Genomic DNA, 19,072 nt, shown 5'->3' on the forward strand with positions numbered 1-19,072 from the left:
GGCACAAGAAGTGCCTTGATACTGTTGGGGGGAAAAGAAAGAGAGAGAAATCAAACGACCGCAATTTCTATATAAACATACACCCTGTAATTAGCGAGCCCCCATTTCAAAGCTACTTTCAGACAAAGCGATCCCACATCCCAGTGCAGGGCTCTCACCCAGCAAGGCCAGAAAGTTGGTTTCTGCCAACACCATGGCATCTGGTGCAGAAAGGAGCTGCTAGAGACTCAGGTCCCAGGACACCCGTCCTGCTAGCATGGGTGGTGACAGAGGCAGGGTAGCCCCAGGAAGTTATTCCCTGAGCCTGCTGCTCTGGCCCCAAATTCATGCCACCTGCTGATATCCCTCGACATGTCTCTCTGCCTTCACGGACCAGGGCGGTTCTAGGCTAGTCTGCCGCAAAGAACCCCTTCCTGGCTCTCTCCACGCCTCCCTCGGGCCAGTCGCCTAGCCCAATGCGACACAAAGCAGGCTCCAGGGACCAGTGGCCCTGCCGGCGTCATGGCCCCTCGGTCCCATGCAGACACTGACAGGCAATCTGCAGGAGCCCTTACAGCGGTAACCTTCCGTCTGGCGCATCCAAACATTTTAAACTGAGGCTTATATTTTGTGTCCTTTTTACGACATTTTGGTAGGAATTCACTTTAATTGATCCATAATGGATAGGGAATAAAAGGAAAAGAAATCTGTTCCTTTGCCACAGATGGTCTAAGAAGCACGGATCTGTCCCCCTCACCTGTCACTCCCTGTCACAGCTTACTCAGCGGGATTCACAAACCACCCTGCAGCTTAAAAAGAAACCACTGGGGGCGCCTGGGTGGCTCAGACAGTTGAGTGAACGACTTCGGCTCAGGTCATGATCTCACGGTCCGTGAGTTCGAGCCCCGCGTCGGGCTCTGTCTGACACCTCCGAGCCTGGAGCCTGTTTCGGATTCTGTGTCTCCCTCTCTCTCTGACCCTCCCCCATTCATGCTCTGTCTCTCTCTGTCTCAAAAATAAATAAATGTTAAAAAAAAAATTTTAAAAAGAAACCACTGGCCTGCAAAACCGTCCGTCACTAACCCAAGATAGGGCCTGTGTGCCCCACTCCCAACACACATGCACAGAGGTGCACACAAACACACCCACACGTACACACTCATACCCATGAGCCCGCACATACACATGCACACTCAGACATTCATGCACAGACTCCGTCTCTCATACAAACCCACGTATGCCCGTATACTCTCACACCCACTCGCATATACATGCATATACATACACACATATACACACTCCCACACACATACACTCACGTATATGCACACTCTTAACATACATACACTCACCCACATTTACACATACACTCACATACACATATATATGTGCACACACATACACATACTTATACACACACACAGAGACTCACACACCCACACGCCTCCCTCCCCGTGAGCAAGGGCTGCAGCCGCTTCCCAGGCTCTGGGCCGGCAGTGAAAGCTGTGAGCCTTGCCAGTGCCTGTGGCTCTCAGAGTTTCGTCTCCACAGGTTTCCCCGGTGGCTCGCTGTACAGACTGTGCTGAACCCACGGCTGCGTGTCCCCCCCAGAGACCTCAGCAATGCAACTCGATACCGCTGGGCCCCGGGACATCGAGGGGACCAGCCTGCCTCTCCCACGCTTCCCTTCTGAGAAGTGAGAGACCATCGATGAGCAAAGGGCCCCTCTGTGGCCGGGCTGCCGGGCTCTGAGCTGCTTTACTCCAGGGCTGGAACCCACTCTCTTTTTGCACAGCTGGATTTTCTAAGGTCAGAAGGTCTGCACCCACCAGATAAGGAAAACTAATTCAACAAGTTCGTGGTAGCATCATTTTATCATTTTTGCTTTTAAAGCCCCTTCATGCAGTACCCTACTTTTATTCCCCCTGCCTCCCTAAGGGCGAGGAAAATCAAGTATTGTTCCCATATTATATTTAGGGAAACTGAGGCTCACAGACCTTAAATGACTTCTCCACAGACACTACATGTTCTTTTTTTTTTTAACGTTTATTTATTTTTGAGACAGAGAGAGACAGAGCATGAATGGGGGGAGGGTCAGAGAGAGGGAGACACAGAATCAGAAGCAGGCTCCAGGTTCTGAGCTGTCAACACAGAGACCGATGTGGGGCTCGAACTCACGGACCACGAGATCACGACCTGAGCTGAAGTCGGACGCTTAACCGACTGAGCCACCCAGGTGCCCCGACACTACGTGTTCTTAATACAGAGTATAAATAATGGGGAAATATGGGCAAATCTACAACTTTTTCTTTTTTAAAAAAATGTTTAGCTTTGAGAGAGAGAGAGCATGCACGAGCAGGGGGCAGGCAGGGAGAGCGGGAGACAGAGGATCCGAAGCAGGCTTCATCGCGACAGCAGACGGCCCGATGCGGGGCTCAAACTCAAGAACCACGAGATCATGACCCGAGCCAACGTCCGACGCTCAACTGACTGAGCCACCCCGGCACCCCTACAACTTTTCTTCTTAATACCGGCCCCAGACATATCCGCCATCTCCCAGGTTTCCAGGTAGTGGCGGTTAATTGATTGGTCTGTCTCCCCAAGGGCTCTCAAGGGAGATATAAATAAGGGGACAGAAACATTCCTTCTGACCACAGAACCTGGCGACCATCACCCAGAGACAGCTGTAAACAAACGCATCTGGGCCTCCTCAGGCCAGCTTCCTGGGAAAGGCCAAAAGGAGGTTTAACGCCAAAAGGCCAGCAACCTCCAGGTCAGCATGGCGTTTCAGGGACCCTCTCAATCACAAGAGTCTTACCAGCAAGGATCCTTAATTCACTTCCTCTTTCTGACTTCCCAGAGTAGGCATGGGAGAATTTGGCTGCATCAGGGGTAAAAATGAACATGGGTTTTTCCAGGTCCTGTGAGAGCCAGCTGCTTTGTCACATAAACTAGACAAAGTGGCTCCAGGCACGGTGCATTCCAGAAAAACAACATGGGAGATCAGCGAGGACACAGGCCTGGGCGCTTAGAAGGCCCAGGGCCCATCCCATCTTCTGGGTGGCTTTCATTTCCCCATCTGTGAAATGGGGCCGACTGCCTCTAGAATGAGCTGCAAAGTCCATCCAGCCCAGTTCCAACATTCTGTGATCTAATCCCCGTCTCTCCCTCTCACCCCAACGTGCGATGGCAAGATAAAGAACTTGTGGAATTTGAGGCCGGGCACAGGACTCTCCAAACTCTGCACATGAGTACTCAGAAAGGAGGAAAAGTGGGAGGACGGACCATAATGAAGAGCCCAACTGACAAGCCTTAATTGTGAAGCTTTGATGAGAAAACCACCAGTGCCCCACCCCCCCGCCCGCCCCCCGCCATCACCAAGGGGACCCGCATCAGCGGGAAAATGAAATAGAGCAGAAACAATGATCATAAGGAACATCAACTGATTGTTCAAAGATGGGCAAAATGTGAAACCAGAGAAGAAGTGTTTGGCTTCTCGAAATGCTATTTCAGAACGAGGAATGGAAATGTCTCTAAGACCAGCATGGCTCAGGGTCAGAGTCCCGCTCCATGTCAAAGGCTGTGCATCAAACTAGAGGAGGCTGGCACGGCCCCCTGGTCGTTCCAAACCCTGGCTGGCTCACCTGCTCGCATCTCAACTGCCAGCCAACTGTCTTCCTTCCAGAGGGGTCACCCAAGGTGGAGAATTCCCCGAGGTGGACCCCGGCTGGCTCTGCCACAATCTAGGTGATTTTAGACGGATGGAGGGCCGGGGCATCCAGGCCACTAAGCCTGGGGAAAATGGCTAAGAGCCCAGGCTGTGGTCTCAGCAGAGTTGAGCTCTGCACAGCGCTCGGCACAGCAGTTACCTGCTGTGTGACCTTCGGTATGTCACCTCACTCCTCCAAGTCTCATCCCCCTTGTCCAGAAAATGGGGTGACAATAAACCTGCCTCAGTGCGGTTCTGAGGCCGAGTGTATGAGCTACTGTATATGAAGTGTTTGGCCGAGTCGCAGTGTCGAGTTTAAAAATAAAAATAAACAGTGCTGCTCTTTTTACGGTAAAGGTGCTCAGGAGACAGCTCTGGACAGGTGTGAACACCACACGCCTCGGCGGTACAGCAGAGAAGTTAAGGGGAGACGTGAGGGTGTCCACAGAACCAGGCTCCCCACCTCAGCGAATTTGTTCGGGTCCTGGAAATTCCTCCTCCCAGGGCCATCACGGCCGCCGCTGCAGAGGCAGAGATCAAGGGCAAGTTGTGTGGCAGGCCAATGTTTCTGGCCTGGATGTTGACCTGTGCTCCCCAGCGTACAAGGCTAACCCGCACAAAGGGTAGCAAAAAGGATGATATATCGTGACCAGGCGGGGCTTGTTCCAGAAAGGATCGATAAGACTTAACACCAGAAAACTAAGCAATGTGATACTAAGAAAACTCAAGCGAGTATCCCAACAATTGCAAAAAGATGGGACAAAACTGAACGCCCACTCGTGACAAAAACACTCAGCAAACTAGAAAGAGAACTTCCTTGACCTGATAAAAGGGATTAATAAAAAAAACCTGAAACCAACATCATTCTCAATGGTGAAAGACTGCATGCTTTCTCTCTAAAACTGGGAGCAAGACAAGGCCATTCACTCTTCCATTCAGTATTGTATTGATGTCCTAATTGGAACAGTCAAGCTAGAAAAAGAAATTAAAGGCATAGAGATTAGAAAGGAGAACCTAAAACTGCCACTATTTGAAGACGGCACGACAGTCCATATGGAAATTGCTTAAGAATCTGAAGTACACCTGCTGGAGTGAGTGAGTTTGTCAATGTCACAAGCAAACACAGGTCAATATACACAATCGTATTTCTATGTATTAACAATAAACTACCGGGGACACCTGGGTGGCTCAGTCGGTGAAGCGTCTGACTTTAGTTCAGGGCATGATATTGTGGTTCACGGGTTCGAGCCCTGCATCGGGCTCCGTGCCGACAGCTCAGAGCCTAGAGCCGCTTCAGATTCTGTCTCTCTCTCTCTCTGCCCCTCCCCTGCCTCTGCTCTCTCTTGCTCGCTCTCTAAAAGAAATAAAACATTTTTTAAAAAAACAATAAACCATTGGGGCGCCTGGGTGGCTCAGTCAGTTGAGTGTCTGACTTCAGCTCAGGTCATGAACATCTTTTTTTTTTTTAAGTTTTTTTTTTTTTAATTTTTCTAATGTTTGTTTATTCTTGAGACAGAGACAGAGCGCGAATAGGGGAGGGGCAGAGAGAGAGGGAGACACAGAATCTGAAACAGGCTCCAGGCTCTGAGCTGTCAGCACAGAGCCCGATGCGGGGCTCGAACCCACGAACTGTGAGATCATGACCTGAGCCGAAGTCGGACGCTCAACCGACTGAGCCACCCAGGCGCCCCATGAACATCTTTTAAAAAAACAATAAACTATTGGGGCGCCTGGATGGCTCAGTTAGCTGAGTGTCTGACTTTAGCTCAGGTCATGACCTCATGGCCTGTGAATTCAAGCCCTACGTAGGGCTCTGTGCTGATAGCTTGGAGCCTGGAGCCTGCTTCGGGTTCTGTGTCTCCCTCTCTCTCTGCCCCTCCCTCACTCATGTTCTCTCTCTCTCAAAAATAAATAAAAACATTAAAAAATTTTAAAATACTGTTGGAAATTAAAAAATTTTTAAATACCAATTATAGCATCAAAAATATTAAATACATAATAGGTAAATATTTCACTTTAAACTGAAAAACTATGAATAACTAGGATTAGAATAATGAGTCACAGCATTTTACAGGACAGGCCTTTCCATCTACCTAATAAATATTTATCATTACTAATGTTTAACACAACAAATGACCCATTAAGAGCAGCCAACATTTCCTATTATTCAATGAGTTTAAAACTGCCAGGATTTCATCCAAAGATAATAAATGATTTTTCTTTCCTCTGTATAAACTACTAGGAAAACACACAACTCCGTAAATGCTGCTTCCTTGAACCCCATCTTCCCCGGGGTTTTACAGATAATACTTACCTACTTTCAAAAACTTCTACACAGGGGGGAAGAGAGAGATACACACAGCCTGCTCAGTTTCATTAATTAGTATCAAAATTAGTGTAACAGACACTTCCATTATTGTTTGCTGAAAAGTGCCAGGCACTAGGTTAAGAATTTGACATACGTGATCACAGTGAAGAAAAATGTGTTGCAGTGAAAATGAAAAATCACAATGTGGGGGCTATGAACCAACAGGTAGACTTTTATCTATGCTCCTCTCCGAAGATTTAGCACCGAATTAGACATGTGCTTTAAAAACATCAAAGTGTGCGTGTGTTCCTATTTAAGGCAAAAATGTCTGGTAAAGATTAGATGTGGGGCAAGAGGAAAAGATCAAACTCGTATACTTCCCTCCTGCCAGCTCCTTAGTGCAGGCCAGGGGTTGTACAGGGTATGAAAGTATATGGGAGCAGAGAAATATGCCAGAGGAAAGACTAAATTAATAATAATCACAGTAGGGCACCTGGGTGGTTTAGCCAGGTAAGCTTCAGACTCGATCTCAGCTCAGGGTATGAGCTGAGATCAAGCCTTGCATCGGGCTCTATGCTGATGGCACAGAGCCTGCTTGGGATTCTGTCTCTCCTCCTCTCTGCCCCTCACCTGTTTGTGCTTTCTCTCTCTCTCTCAAAATAAATAAACTTAAAATAATAATAATAATAATAACAATAAAGAATTCTATTCTCTCCATAGGAAACATTACAAACTCACTGTCATATGAAAGGTGATCCAAGACCCTATAATTTTGAACTTTTTCTTTCTTTTGTAAATTTTTTTAAATCTTTTAGAGCACACACGCACGCACACGCACGCACAAGCTGAAGAGGGGCAGAGGGAGAGAGAGAACCCCAAGCAGACTCCGCGCTGTCGGCACAAAGCCCGACGTGGGGCTCGATCCCACAAACTGTGAGATCATGACCTGAGTCGAAATTAAGAATCAGATGCTTACCAGCTGAGCCATCCAAAGCGCCCCTTGAATTCTTTTTCTCAAAGAGGTTCCCTAAATTGTCTATGTCTCAGGTCCCATACAACCTAGACCTGCCAGCGGGGAGGTGGGAGGACCAGCTCCTAACCGAGTAGCAGGCCTGAGTCCCACTCATTCCCCAGCTCCCTGGATTTCTGGAGCTCGTGACTGGCTCGCCGTGTAAGGCGAGGAGTGGGGGACCCTTGAGCTACACCTGCAGGATGTGCTGCCTCAGTCACCAGGACTCCCGGTCACCGTCCAGACACCATGGCTAGCAGGGGAGGCATCTGCTTTAGGAGGACCAATGGAGCCCTCCTGGCAGTCCCAGGAGAGCCCCAGGGCCGCCCCGGTGGGCAGCTGCCACTGCAGACCTGGCTCCAGGAATCCCAGCATGGATCCCAGATGCCCTGACCCTGTTCTCACCTCCACGGTTTCCCAATCTGGCCTGGCAGCTCCGGGTCGCACCTACAGGGAATAGATGGGATGCCGGGCTGAGCTCCAGCCCCAGAAGATTCCTAGCAGCGTCAGCGACGCTGGGAAAGATCACAAGGCTCCCGTTAGTGCCGGGATGACTGCAGAGCCAGACTTGGCCTCAAATCCTGATGCTGCCCCTTCCAGCCGTGTTAACTTCCGGCAGTGGCTTTCTCTCTGTCCGAGCCTCAGTCTCCCGTTCTGCATGCTGATGGTGGTGGGGAGTCCACAGCGGGACAGTGCCCACAAAGCCTGCCCTCAAGGCCATTATCATCTCCCAGCTCTCAGCCTGCGTACCACCCAGGTGCATTTCGGGGCTCCCAAGCGCCTCCTCCCACACTCCTAAGACTTCTCAGAATCCCGTTTCTGCATTCTTTTTTTTTTTTTTTTTTTTTTTTTTTTTTTTTTTAACGTTTATTTATTTTTGAGACAGAGAGAGACACAGCATGAACGGGGGAGGGGCAGAGAGAGAGGGAGACGCAGAATCGGAAGCAGGCTCCAGGCTCTGAGCCATCAGCCCAGAGCCCGACGCGGGGCTCGAACTCACAGACCGCGAGATCGTGACCTGAGCTGAAGTCGGACGCTTAACCGACTGAGCCACCCAGGCGCCCCCCGTTTCTGCATTCTAATTCAGGCATGCCCGGCCCGTTTTCAGTGTTGCCCCCAAAATGACGGTTACCACCTGGGGGGTGTGAACTTCCTACAGGACCCCCACGCTGGTCTGCATCTCCCGAGCCCAGCTCCCCACTGCCCTGATTCCCCAACTCACTCTCCCAGGACCCCTTGAGATACACCCTCCACTGCTGCAAACTTCTTACCAGCCTCCGGGCCCACTACGCTCCACCCCACCCACCCCTGCACTCACCCTATTTTCCTTCCTGCCTGGAATCCTCATTCTCCTCCCATACAGCTGGGCCAGTCCCACCCAACCCGCAATATTGGCAATAAAATAATAACACCAATGAGAATAATACCAGTACTCATTTACTAAGCATCTACTACGTGCAAGCAGAATGCGAGGCACTCAACAAGCATTATCTCTAAATGTTCCTGCAAGCCTCTAAGGTGAATCCCATGCCCGGTCTCCGGAAAGATGGAAAAATGAAGGATGTGAGACGTAAGGCCGAGAAGCGAAGCACGTTGCTCACGTCCTGGGAGCTGGCAGGTGGCACGGGCGGGAAGCTTCCCCCTGTGCTCTGCTGCCGTAGCCTCCCTTCCAGGCGCCGGCCCCTTCCCTCGGCCTCCAGCCCCCTGCGGCCCCATGACTGTAGGAAAAGGCTTCCCACTTCGTGCCTGAGAGCTCAGGGCCAGAACTCGGGACTAACAATCCAGCCTTGGCCTCCAACAAGAACAATTGCGCCTTCCAGTTTCTCAAGAGAATCGAGAAGTAGAGCTAATTTGGAAAACAGAACACAGTGTATTCGAGGGAAAAGAAATGAATCCCCCTTTATTCACAGGGAACAGCATGTTCCCAAAATTCAAACCAGTTGCAAGAGGAGATTGATCAAATCATGGGCATTTTAATGCCCTGTCCTACATTCAGGACCGGAGAGGCGACGTGCAGGGCCCTGTGCAAAATGAAACTGCAGGGGCTCCTTGCTCCAGAATTATCGAGAAGTCCAAGACGGTGGCCACAGGGCGTTAACCCGGGTGTGGGGTCCGTCAGAGCACGGACTGCACGAGAGGCATGCCCATGACGCCGGGCCTGTCTGCATTTCATTTCATTTAATTTAAAACCCAAAGTGCAGAAGTACTGAGAGGCAGCACCTGCTGCCCAGGAGCTGATGGAGATACTGAGTCTGGCAGAGCCCAGGAGCCCACAGGCAGCCGTCAGGGGTGATGGGCGCTCCGTGTGCCGGGAGGTGGGCACTCCGTTCCGTGGTCCAACGTGCCGGGCACGCCTCACACGTGGGTGAGACAAGTACGCAACCACAGGCAAGGCCCTGGGGCTGAAGGTTCTTCAAGTTTAAAATAAGGAGGCGCGGGGTCACTGGGTGGGGCTCAGTTGGTGAAGCATCCGTCTGTCGGTTTTGGCTCAGATCATGATCTCACACTTCGTGAGTTCGAGCCCAGCATCCGGCTGCGTACTGACGGTGTGGAGCCTGCTTGGGATTCTCTCTCCCTCTCTCTCTCTGCCCCTCCCCTGCTCTCTCTCTCTCTCAAAACTAAATAGAGTTTTAAAAAGATAATAAAGTAAGAAGGCTCAACTGGGTGGCTTCCAAGGTCCCTCCCAGCTCCCGAGGAGAAAGGGAAGAAATCCCTTGTGATGTGTCACCTGATTGCTTCCACTTTAAGTGCCACCAAAGGTACCGGTCCTTTCAAGCCTACAAATCCCAGCACAGACCAGCTCCAACAATCGGCAGGACGCAGAGGAAAAGACAAAATGTGAAGACAGACACTCAGCCAACAGGGCCAGAGTTGGCCAGAGCCTTCTCTGCCAAGGGACCGCGGGAGGGCAGGCGGAGATAGCTGGCCCTCCTCCGTTCGCCCCTGCTTCCCTCAAGCTTCCGGTCCAGCCTTTCTCTTCCTTCTGTCACACGGGCCTGGGCACAAGTGACAAAAGAAACGAAGTCCTTTCAAAGGCAAGGGCACAAAACGCACCATGCAGAGGTCGGAGATGAAGGCCAGAGGAAAGCCTGTTCCCGTGTTCACCTGAAGGGACACCCCGGGCCCCGGGCCAGGTGATGACCAGGAGAAGTAATCACCCCTGAGACAGCAGCTTGGACCCACCATGCTCTAGATTCAAGGCCAGCCCCAAAGCCTGGGGAAATGTACTCTGGCCACCAGCAGAGGCACTTCCAGCCAGGCTCCCACGGGCTCAGAAACCGTCAATCGGCCCCCAGTGGGGTGTCATGAAACGTTTCAATGGTCTTTAGGAATGGCTCAGTTGCTTGCGGGGTCTGGGACACACTCTCAGCTGTCATCAGCCACCCTCCCACAGCCCCAACGCTCGAACAGGAGCCCCCCACCCCAGATGAGTTCCAGCCTCTGGAGCCCCCTTCCTCCAAGTAGCAGCCACAATTCAGGCTGACGATCCAGGGACATCCCCAGAATGTATTGCCAGGGGGCTGCATGCTGAAGGCTGGCCTCTTTTTCACCTTTTGATGGTCCCAGGGGCACATCTGAACTTTTCTTCGTCCCTAGCACGGCTGGATGAAGAGTAACTACCAAGAGGCTACTTGCTGGGTAAATAAATCCGGGCTCAAATCCAGAGGGGACCTGCAGGAGGAAATTCCACTCCTGGCACATCACCTGCACATGCCCGGGGCCTGCTCTCCCACCTGCTCTGTCCCGCTCACAGTCTGGCACCTTCACAGAGAGGCCAAGTGGAGCCTGGACAGGGGGAGGTGGCGGGGGGGAAGTGGGGGGGGGGGGTGGGTGGGTAGCACACGCAGTCAGGATCCAAAGCTTGTCCCACCGATGCTCCTCCTACTTCCCCAGCGCTGCACTGCCCTGCGCCCAAGGTCCCCGCACTTCTGATGGGGTGAGGACATCAATCTCAGACAAAACAAAGCAGAGAATGAGAGGGCTGCAGCCAAGGCCAACACGTATGAGGGGCCTGCCATGGCCCGACGCTATGATGGCGGGGACACTGTGCTTTTGCTCAATGACGGGTCCCCCCACCACCCTGCTTGCCACATCAGACCTTTTTTTTTTTTTTTTTTTTTTTTTTAAAGTGGGCTTCACCCAACGCGGGGCTTGAACTCATAACCCTGACATCAAGACCTGAGCTGAGATCAAGAGTCGGATGCCTCACCAACTGAGCCACCCAGGCGCCCCAACACACATCAGGGTCTTTTGATGTCAGCATTGGAACTGGGCTCCACAACTCTGCCGAGTGCGGGCACCTGAAGCAGGAGCGGGCCACCTGTTCCCACTTGGGTAGGGGCGTGGAGACGGGACCAGGAAGCAGGCGGTTAACTAACCTGACACCGTGCAGCTGGGAGAGATGCTGGTCCACATTCAGGGAGGGCAAGGGGGATGATTTTTCACTAAGAAAAGCTCTCTTTGTGAGGTTGCATGATGAATTCAAGAATGACTGTGAGAGGGGTGGGAGAGGCCAGACCAGCCAAGGGGGGGAGAAAGAGAAGCAGCAGGCTGCATTACAGGAGCCAGACAGCGGGCGGGCAGAGAAACAGAAGGAGGCTTCCTCGCCTTGCAGTGAACTTTCACTACTTTCTCCCTGAGGGTCAGCAGAGAATCAATTTAAAAAAATTTTTTTTTTAACATTTATTTATTTTTGAGACAGAGACAGAGCATGAACGGGGGAGGGTCACAGAGAGGGAGACACAGAATCTGAAACAGGCCCCAGGCTCTGAGCTGTCAGCACAGAGCCCGACGCGGGGCTTGAACCCACCGACCACGAGATCGTGACCTGAGCCGAAGTCAGACGCTTAACCGACCAAGCCACCCAGGCGCCCCCAGAGAATCAATTTAAACAGGTTCCTAATGGGTAATGAGTCATGATGTGCAAAGGGAATGGGGCCTCCTGTTTGCAAGCGGCTTGCCTGGGAGAAGAAGAAGCATAACCCAGTGGAGGCAGCAAAGATGCCCCGAAAAACTCATTTTCTCCACGTTTTCAGTTTGAGCGACTGCGATCTGTCTGTCCCACTCCATTAAATTCCAAGTAAGCTTGTCAGGAACAGCTCCAACCCAGAGGCTGGCCCAGCGCTGGTCTGGGGTGTGGAGGCAGCAGAAACAGAAGCGAGACTTTGCACATTCCGGGAAACCAGACCCCCATTCTAATCAGTGCTGTGACTGCAAATTCCAGGACGCTGGGGGCCTGACGCAGAGGGGCCCCTGCACAACGAGGTTGCTCTGAACCTTGCAGAGAAAAATGCCCAGGAGGGAGACAGGTATCACTTGGCTGTGGCCACGGCAGCAGAGGCTGAGGTCTAAAATAAACTTGAAAATCCTGTGCATCATCAGGGCCACCGTCTGCAAATCTAAGGAAGAAGGAAACGGAAGACACAGTTCTGGAGTCAAACTTCTCAAGGCCAAAGGCCCTTGGACCCCTCCTTGTTAAAATAAACTGAATTCACGGGGCGCCTGGTTGGCTGGGCTTCTGACTTCGGCTCAGGGCATGATCTCACGGTTCGTGGGTTCGAGCCCCGCATCGGGCTCTCTGCTGTCAGTGCAGAGCCCACTTCGGATCCTGTGTCCCCCCCCCCCCCCCCCACCTCTCTATCCCCACCCTGGCCGATCCTGCACACTCTCCCTCTCTCTCTCAAAAATAAATTTAAAAACATTTTTAAAAGTCATAAAAAAATAATACACTGAATTCACAAGGAGCCAGTTATTATTACTATTTTTTTTTTAAGGTTGCATGATGCACTCCCATGCTCCCTGTCTTCTGCACAGAAATAAAGAAATGAAATTCAGGAGAGTCCGGGGTGACCTATTTCTCTCCTCATAATGAAGAAAGGAGGAAGAGGAGGCGGAGCCTGGGAGCCTGGCCTCAATTTCCAGCCCACACTGGCGCTTCCAAATGCTGGCAGCCCCCCTTTCCGGCGCAGTCTCCCAGACGGCCGAGGGTGGGAAAAGCTCGCCTGACGCCAGCCCTCAGACCGCGAAGGTGCCCCCCAGCCCCACGGGGCCCTGAGCACGGAGCAGCCTGCAGAGGCCGGGTAGCAGATGATGCAGGGGTAAGGCGAGGGGCGCGCACACTCTGACCCTGCCCCAGACAAGCCTCAGCCCGAGCCCGCCTCTCCCGACCGACAACGGGCTCTGGGGGTGGGGGGGCACCTGGCCAGTTGGCTGCAAACCCCTAAACGTGCCGTCAGTCACAAGGGCGGCTCGCTGTTGCAGCTTCAACTTTACTAGCAAAGAGGTGCCTTTTCCAGAACAACGTGTCTATGTTTTCATGGCGCCTGTCATTGATCATTACTTTTCAGTTTCATCGGCCAAAAAAAAAAAAAGCCCTTCCCTGCGCACCGCGGTGAATGCTCGGGTCTGGTCAGTATTGCAGCCTCTGACAGTCTTTCCCGACCTATTATTGTCCGTGCTGGGGGAAAAGGGTCCGATCCATTCCACGGCACGATTCCCCCCCCCCCCCCGAAGTCTCCTGAATGCCCAGCATGATGTGTCTTTTATTACCTTCAGGGAAACGGCTGACCGCTCAGTTCACAAAAACACTATTAATGTTCCTCTTGATAAGCATCTGGCTCCGGTCTTGACCTTCCCAGATTTCTCATTTGGGTTTTCTTCCTGCACCGACTGCTCCTACTTGTTATGTCTGGAGCGGCCAGGGCAGCTCTGCCTCCGTAAGCAGTGGGGCTGGGAGGCGACCGCGGAGTTGCTCAAGGGGCCCCCCTGGAACGCACCCCTCAGCGGTCATGGTTCCCCTCCCACGGCCCCCTGGTGGAGGAGGGTGGGCCTGGGAGCCAGGGGAAACCGGGAAGGCACAGGGAGGGATGTGACTGTGAACCAAGGCCCTCCATCCAGGAAGGGGACAGTTCCTCCCAGGAAGTACCCCATACCCATCTGTGATGAGCCCGCTACAAGGAGGAGAAGGAGGGTAACTTGGGAAACCGAGACAGAAGCCACGGGGAATCTCTGGCTCAAGGAAGAAGTGAAAAGTGGGGCCTGAGACCTGAGACAAGCCACTTCCCCTCTCTGGGCCTCAGTTACCTCAGCAGTAAGATGATGAGGGGGTGGGCTAGACCATTTCCGACATCCTTTCCAGCTCCCAACAAAGTTATATGATCTAATAAATCTGAGAAGTGCATTTCCTGATCTCTTCCTGTCAGCATATAATTCCCATCCATATAGAATACTCCCGGTTTCCTTTAAGAGACAAAACAGATGAACATAGGGGAAAGGAAGGAAAATACTATAAAAACAGACGGGGAGACAAACCCTAAGAGACCCAACAAACTGAGGGTTGCTGGAGGGGCTGTGGGAGGGGGGATGGGCTAAATGGGTAAGGGGCATTAAGGAATCTACTCCTGAAATCATTGTTGCACTATATGCTAACTAATTTGGATGTAAATTTTAAAAAATAGAATTAAAAAAAAACAAACAGAGGCAGGCAAACCATAAGAGACTCTTAAATACAGAGAACAAACTGAGGGCTGCTGGAGGGGTGTTGGGTGGGGGGATGGGCTAAATGGGGGATGGGCATTAAGGAGGGCACTTGGGATGAGCACTGGGTGTCATATGTAAGTCATGAATCACTGGGTTCTACTCCTGAAACCATCACTAACTACACTGTATGTTAAATAACTTGAATTTAAATAAATTAAAAAATACATATATTGCTGTTTTCAATGCTGGCTTCCTGTGTCACGTGCTCTGGTTTCTTCCAATAGAACAAGCCAGGGCCACCTCAACAGTTCAGACTTTCAACGTGGCTTTCCCGGCTGGGATTAGGACTCCCCGTGAGGGAGAATCGATACAATAAAAAGTCTGGCCTTCCTATATCCACACAAGAGAGTCTGATGGGGCCATAGAATGGACTAAGGCACCGGCACATGCTACAATGTGAATGAGCCTTGAAAACATTATGCTAAGTGAAAGAAACCAGTCACCAAAAACCACATGGGGTGCAATTCCATTAGTAGGAGATGTCCAGAACAGGCAAATCCAGAGGGACAGAAAGCAGATTTAGTGGTTGCCTAGGACTGGGCAGAGGGAAAGTATGGAGTGTGTGCTGATGGGCACTGGGTTTCTTTTTTTTTTTTTTCTTACGTTTATTTAGTTTTGAGAGAGAGAGAGACGGCACGGAAGGGGCGGGGGGGGGGGGGGGGAACAGAGAATCCAAAGCCGATTCCACACTGACAGCATGAGCCTGATGTGGGGGCTCGAACCCACGAACCGTGAGATCATGACCTGAGCCGAAGTCGGACGTTCAACCGACCGAGCCACCCAGGTGCCCCTGGGTACTGGGTTTCCTTTGGGAGTGATGAAAATGTTATAGAATTCAACCACGGTGATAACTGCACCCCTCTGAGAATATACAGAAACTGTGAACCACACACTTTAAAAGGGTGAATTTCATGGCATGCGAATTACGCCTCAATACAACTACAATAAAAAAGAAAAAAATGTCATTTGTACCTGTTTAACTCTTTTAATGGGGCTACTAGAAAGGTGGATTTTATCTACGTGGCTCATGTCATATTTCTGTGTGTACAAAACGTTTGAATAAACATATTCTTCCCTTTGAAAAACAAACAAAAACATCCTGGCCTCCTCCTGCATCCTGGGCAGAACTGGATATCTGGGAGGCTCAGTGCAGAGAGGCCTGGGCTGGGTGTCCAGGGACTCAAGTCCTCGGTCACAGCCTGGGTTGTGACCTCGGACCTTCACATGCCCTGGCTGGTCCTGGCTCCTCACTGAAAACAGTAGGGTCAGATAAGATGACCTAACAAACACAGGACCGCTTCCAGGTCAGACAGTCTGGGATCACAACTCTATCACTGGGTAAAAACCAAATTTTTGAAGTGTTCACTCTACCCCAAACATTGATTGTCTCTTAAAAGCATCCACCTGAAAATAAAAATAACTTAAAGACCAGGGTGCCTGGGTGGCTCAGTCGGTTAAGCGTCCGACTTTGGCTCAGGTCATGATCTCACGGTTCGTGAGTTCGAGCCCCGTATCGCGCTCTGTGCTGACAGCTCAGAGCCTGGACCCCGCTTTGGATTCTGTGTCTCCTTCTCTCTCTGCCCCTCCCCTGCTCATGCTCTATGTCACTCTCAAAAATAAATAAACATTATAAGTAAATAAATAAATAAATAAATAAATAAATAAATAAATAACTGAAAGACCAACCAGGTGATGTATTCAGTGAACAGAATGACTCACTTGGCATCATCCTGTTCCATTTATCTTAAAGGTTTTCTTTTAGGGGAATTTCTTGTTGCCCGTCTCAACTTTCAGTGACTTAAGACGCTGCTAATTCTACAGCTGATGGCAACGAACACGGGTACAACCCTCTAGGAAGACAACTTGGCGATATACACCGAGGGGCATTAAAAAAGCCTTATTCCATCCAGTCGTCGCACTTCTTAATATCTGCCCTGGGGAATAGCCCTAGATACTAAAGTAACCAAGAGCATGAAAATGTTCATTTCAGTATCCCCTGCCACAGCAACCACAGCTCAGACAGACACAAAGCGGGGACTCGGTAACCAGACGCTGGTAATGCTCGGGACAGAAATGATGGAGATGCCAAACTGTGGCTCTTTTTGCCAGTTTTCTTTATTCGCGATGTAATGAGACTATATTTATAATTTTTAAAAACTGATACGGTAAAATGTGTCATCAAATGTATGAATTCATGTCCTGAGACGTCTACAGAGTCCAGTAAGAGAAATAAAAAGGAAAAAGAGCCTTGATGCTAAAAGAGGGAAAACTTGGTATAGTCATCTCAAAGAAAATCTAACCGCAGCTTAAAAGACAAGGAAGCATCTCAGCCCCGATTTATCTGGCGTGTCCACCATGATATTTGTACTGTTTTTTTTTTTCTTTCCCCTCAGCGAGAGCACTATAATTATAGTTCAGAGGCATTAATAATATGTGCTTAGAACTCTTGAGAGGAGAAATCAGTCATTACGTGCATGGCTTTGGGGTCATCTTCCAACTGAAAGAGATCATTCTTTTGGAGGGGAGATCATTTTTTTTGGGGGGGGGGGGCAGTTATCTTTAGCATCATTTTGGGAGACTAAGCCAAAGTACCCACTGCTTCTCAGCCTCATGGAAAAATCATGTGGATGGACCCTGTCTTCTCCCAAACACCCACTTGCTTCCAGCAGGAAGGTGTGGTTGACGTGGGAAGGGCCTCAGGATGGAGTCCACACTGGCTCCCCACTGATGAGCTGGGCAGCTCGTGAGTCATGTTCCCCTTAGGTGCCCATTTCCCCATCTGTCAAGGGAAGGGTTGGCCTACGAGACCTGCAAGGCCCTTCCACACTCAGGCTGCACGCTCTGGGATTCGGTCCTCTCTACAAGGTACTCGGGGACTATGGCCAGCCCTCTGAAGGGAAGGAGTTGTTCTTGTCCACAAAACCCCAGAAAACATGAAAATGAGGTGCGGCCGTGGTCAGAGATGGGCTGTGGAAGCCCACAGTATTTTTCAGAGGACGAAGGACTGTCTGGCTGGCCAGTGATGGGCATTCCAAGGAAATGGCTGTGTCTGAGAACACCGCAGAACCACTCCCCCCCGCCAAACACACACACACACACGAAGAAATCAGGGCACATGGGTCCTTTCTCGACGGTCTCCAATCCTTGCCCTTCCTCCTGTGCCTTCTGTGCTGTTATCAGACTTCTGGGTTTCTCCGGTGAGAGCTGAACCCATACTGGGATCTAGTTTTCAGAACCAAAAATGTCCAAAGTGTCATATCTTGGAATACGGATTCATACATTTGATGAATTTCTCCAGCAATTTCAAGCTGGAGAACCTCAATTCAGGCCACTTCTTGGCCAGCAGATGTCCGACAGAAACTCAGCCTGAGGAACTCAGAACGCACGCCACAGGCTCCCTGGAGGCACAGTGGAGATGGCAGTGTGCTCGGTATAATTAATTCCCAATTCCTAGTGGTTTGAGCCAAAGTGTTCTTCCCTTAAGAGCTGATGGTAGTGGACTTGGCCTTTGGCTTCCCTGAAACAGAGCATCAGTGCTTACGGATAATTCAGTCGCCCTGGCCAAGGGCTATCGTGTCTCAGTGGGATGGGGGGACACGCCCAGAGGAGACCCATGTCCTAAACACACAGGAAGCATATTACTTTTTCCACCCTTCTGGCTCCACCGCTTGGTGCTGGTTGTACCAGGAGCCCCGGAAGAGTCCGGAAGTGCCAATTCAGGGCCCTAACTCCTTGCAGGTGCAATGCTCCAGGACTCCCAGATGACCACACAGCTTCACAGCCACTCTCTCCTCTGACTCTCACAGTGTCCCTCTGAGGTCTCCTAGGCAGCATCGTTATCCCCATATTACAGATGAGGAAACTGAGGCTGAAGGGAGTTCGGAACTCCCCCCAAAGGTCCAAGCAAGTACGAGAACCCAGGTCTCCTGACACCAGGAGGTCACAAAGGAGACGGCGGGTCAGGGCTTTGGAGCAGACTCAGGAGACTTTGCCACACCTGTGTCGCGAACTGACAGACCAAGCAGGCCAAAAATCAGTCAGGCCAGGGTTGACCTGAACAGCACTATCGGTCCACTAGACCTAGTTGGCATGTATAAAACACTGCATCCAACAACCACAGCAGAATATTCTGCTGTTTGCATGGAACACTCGCCAAGACAGGCCACATTCCAGACCAGAATACACACCCGACCAAACTTAAAAGAACAGAAATCATACCAAGTATGTTCTCAGACCACAGTGGAACTGAACTGGAAATCGAGAACAGAAAAGATCGCTGGAAACCGCCCCCCTCCCCCTCCCACCAATACTTGGAGATTCAGTAACAGTCTTCTAAGTAACACTTGAGGCAAAGAAGTCTTGAGGCGCCTGGGTGGCTCAGTCGGATAAGCGTCCAACTCCGGCTCAGGTCATGATCTCACTGCTTGTGAGTTCAATCCCCACATCGGACTTTCCGCTCTCAGCGCAGGGCCCGCTTCGGACCCTCTGTCTCCCTCTCTCTCTGCCCCTACCTACCCCACTTGTTCTC

The 19,072-nt window shown here is 51.0% G+C and overlaps 1 protein-coding gene across 1 annotated transcript in view; it reads right to left on the reverse strand.

Moving 5' to 3' along the window:
* Positions 1-19,072, reverse strand: part of HTRA1 (HtrA serine peptidase 1) — a 51,761-nt gene that overhangs the window by 24,823 nt on the left and 7,866 nt on the right. The gene's annotated exons all lie outside the window — the stretch shown is intronic.

Source organism: Panthera onca, chromosome D2 (genome assembly GCF_046562875.1).
Source record: "Panthera onca isolate mPanOnc1 chromosome D2, mPanOnc1 haplotype 2, whole genome shotgun sequence".
Taxonomy (NCBI): domain Eukaryota; kingdom Metazoa; phylum Chordata; class Mammalia; order Carnivora; family Felidae; genus Panthera; species Panthera onca.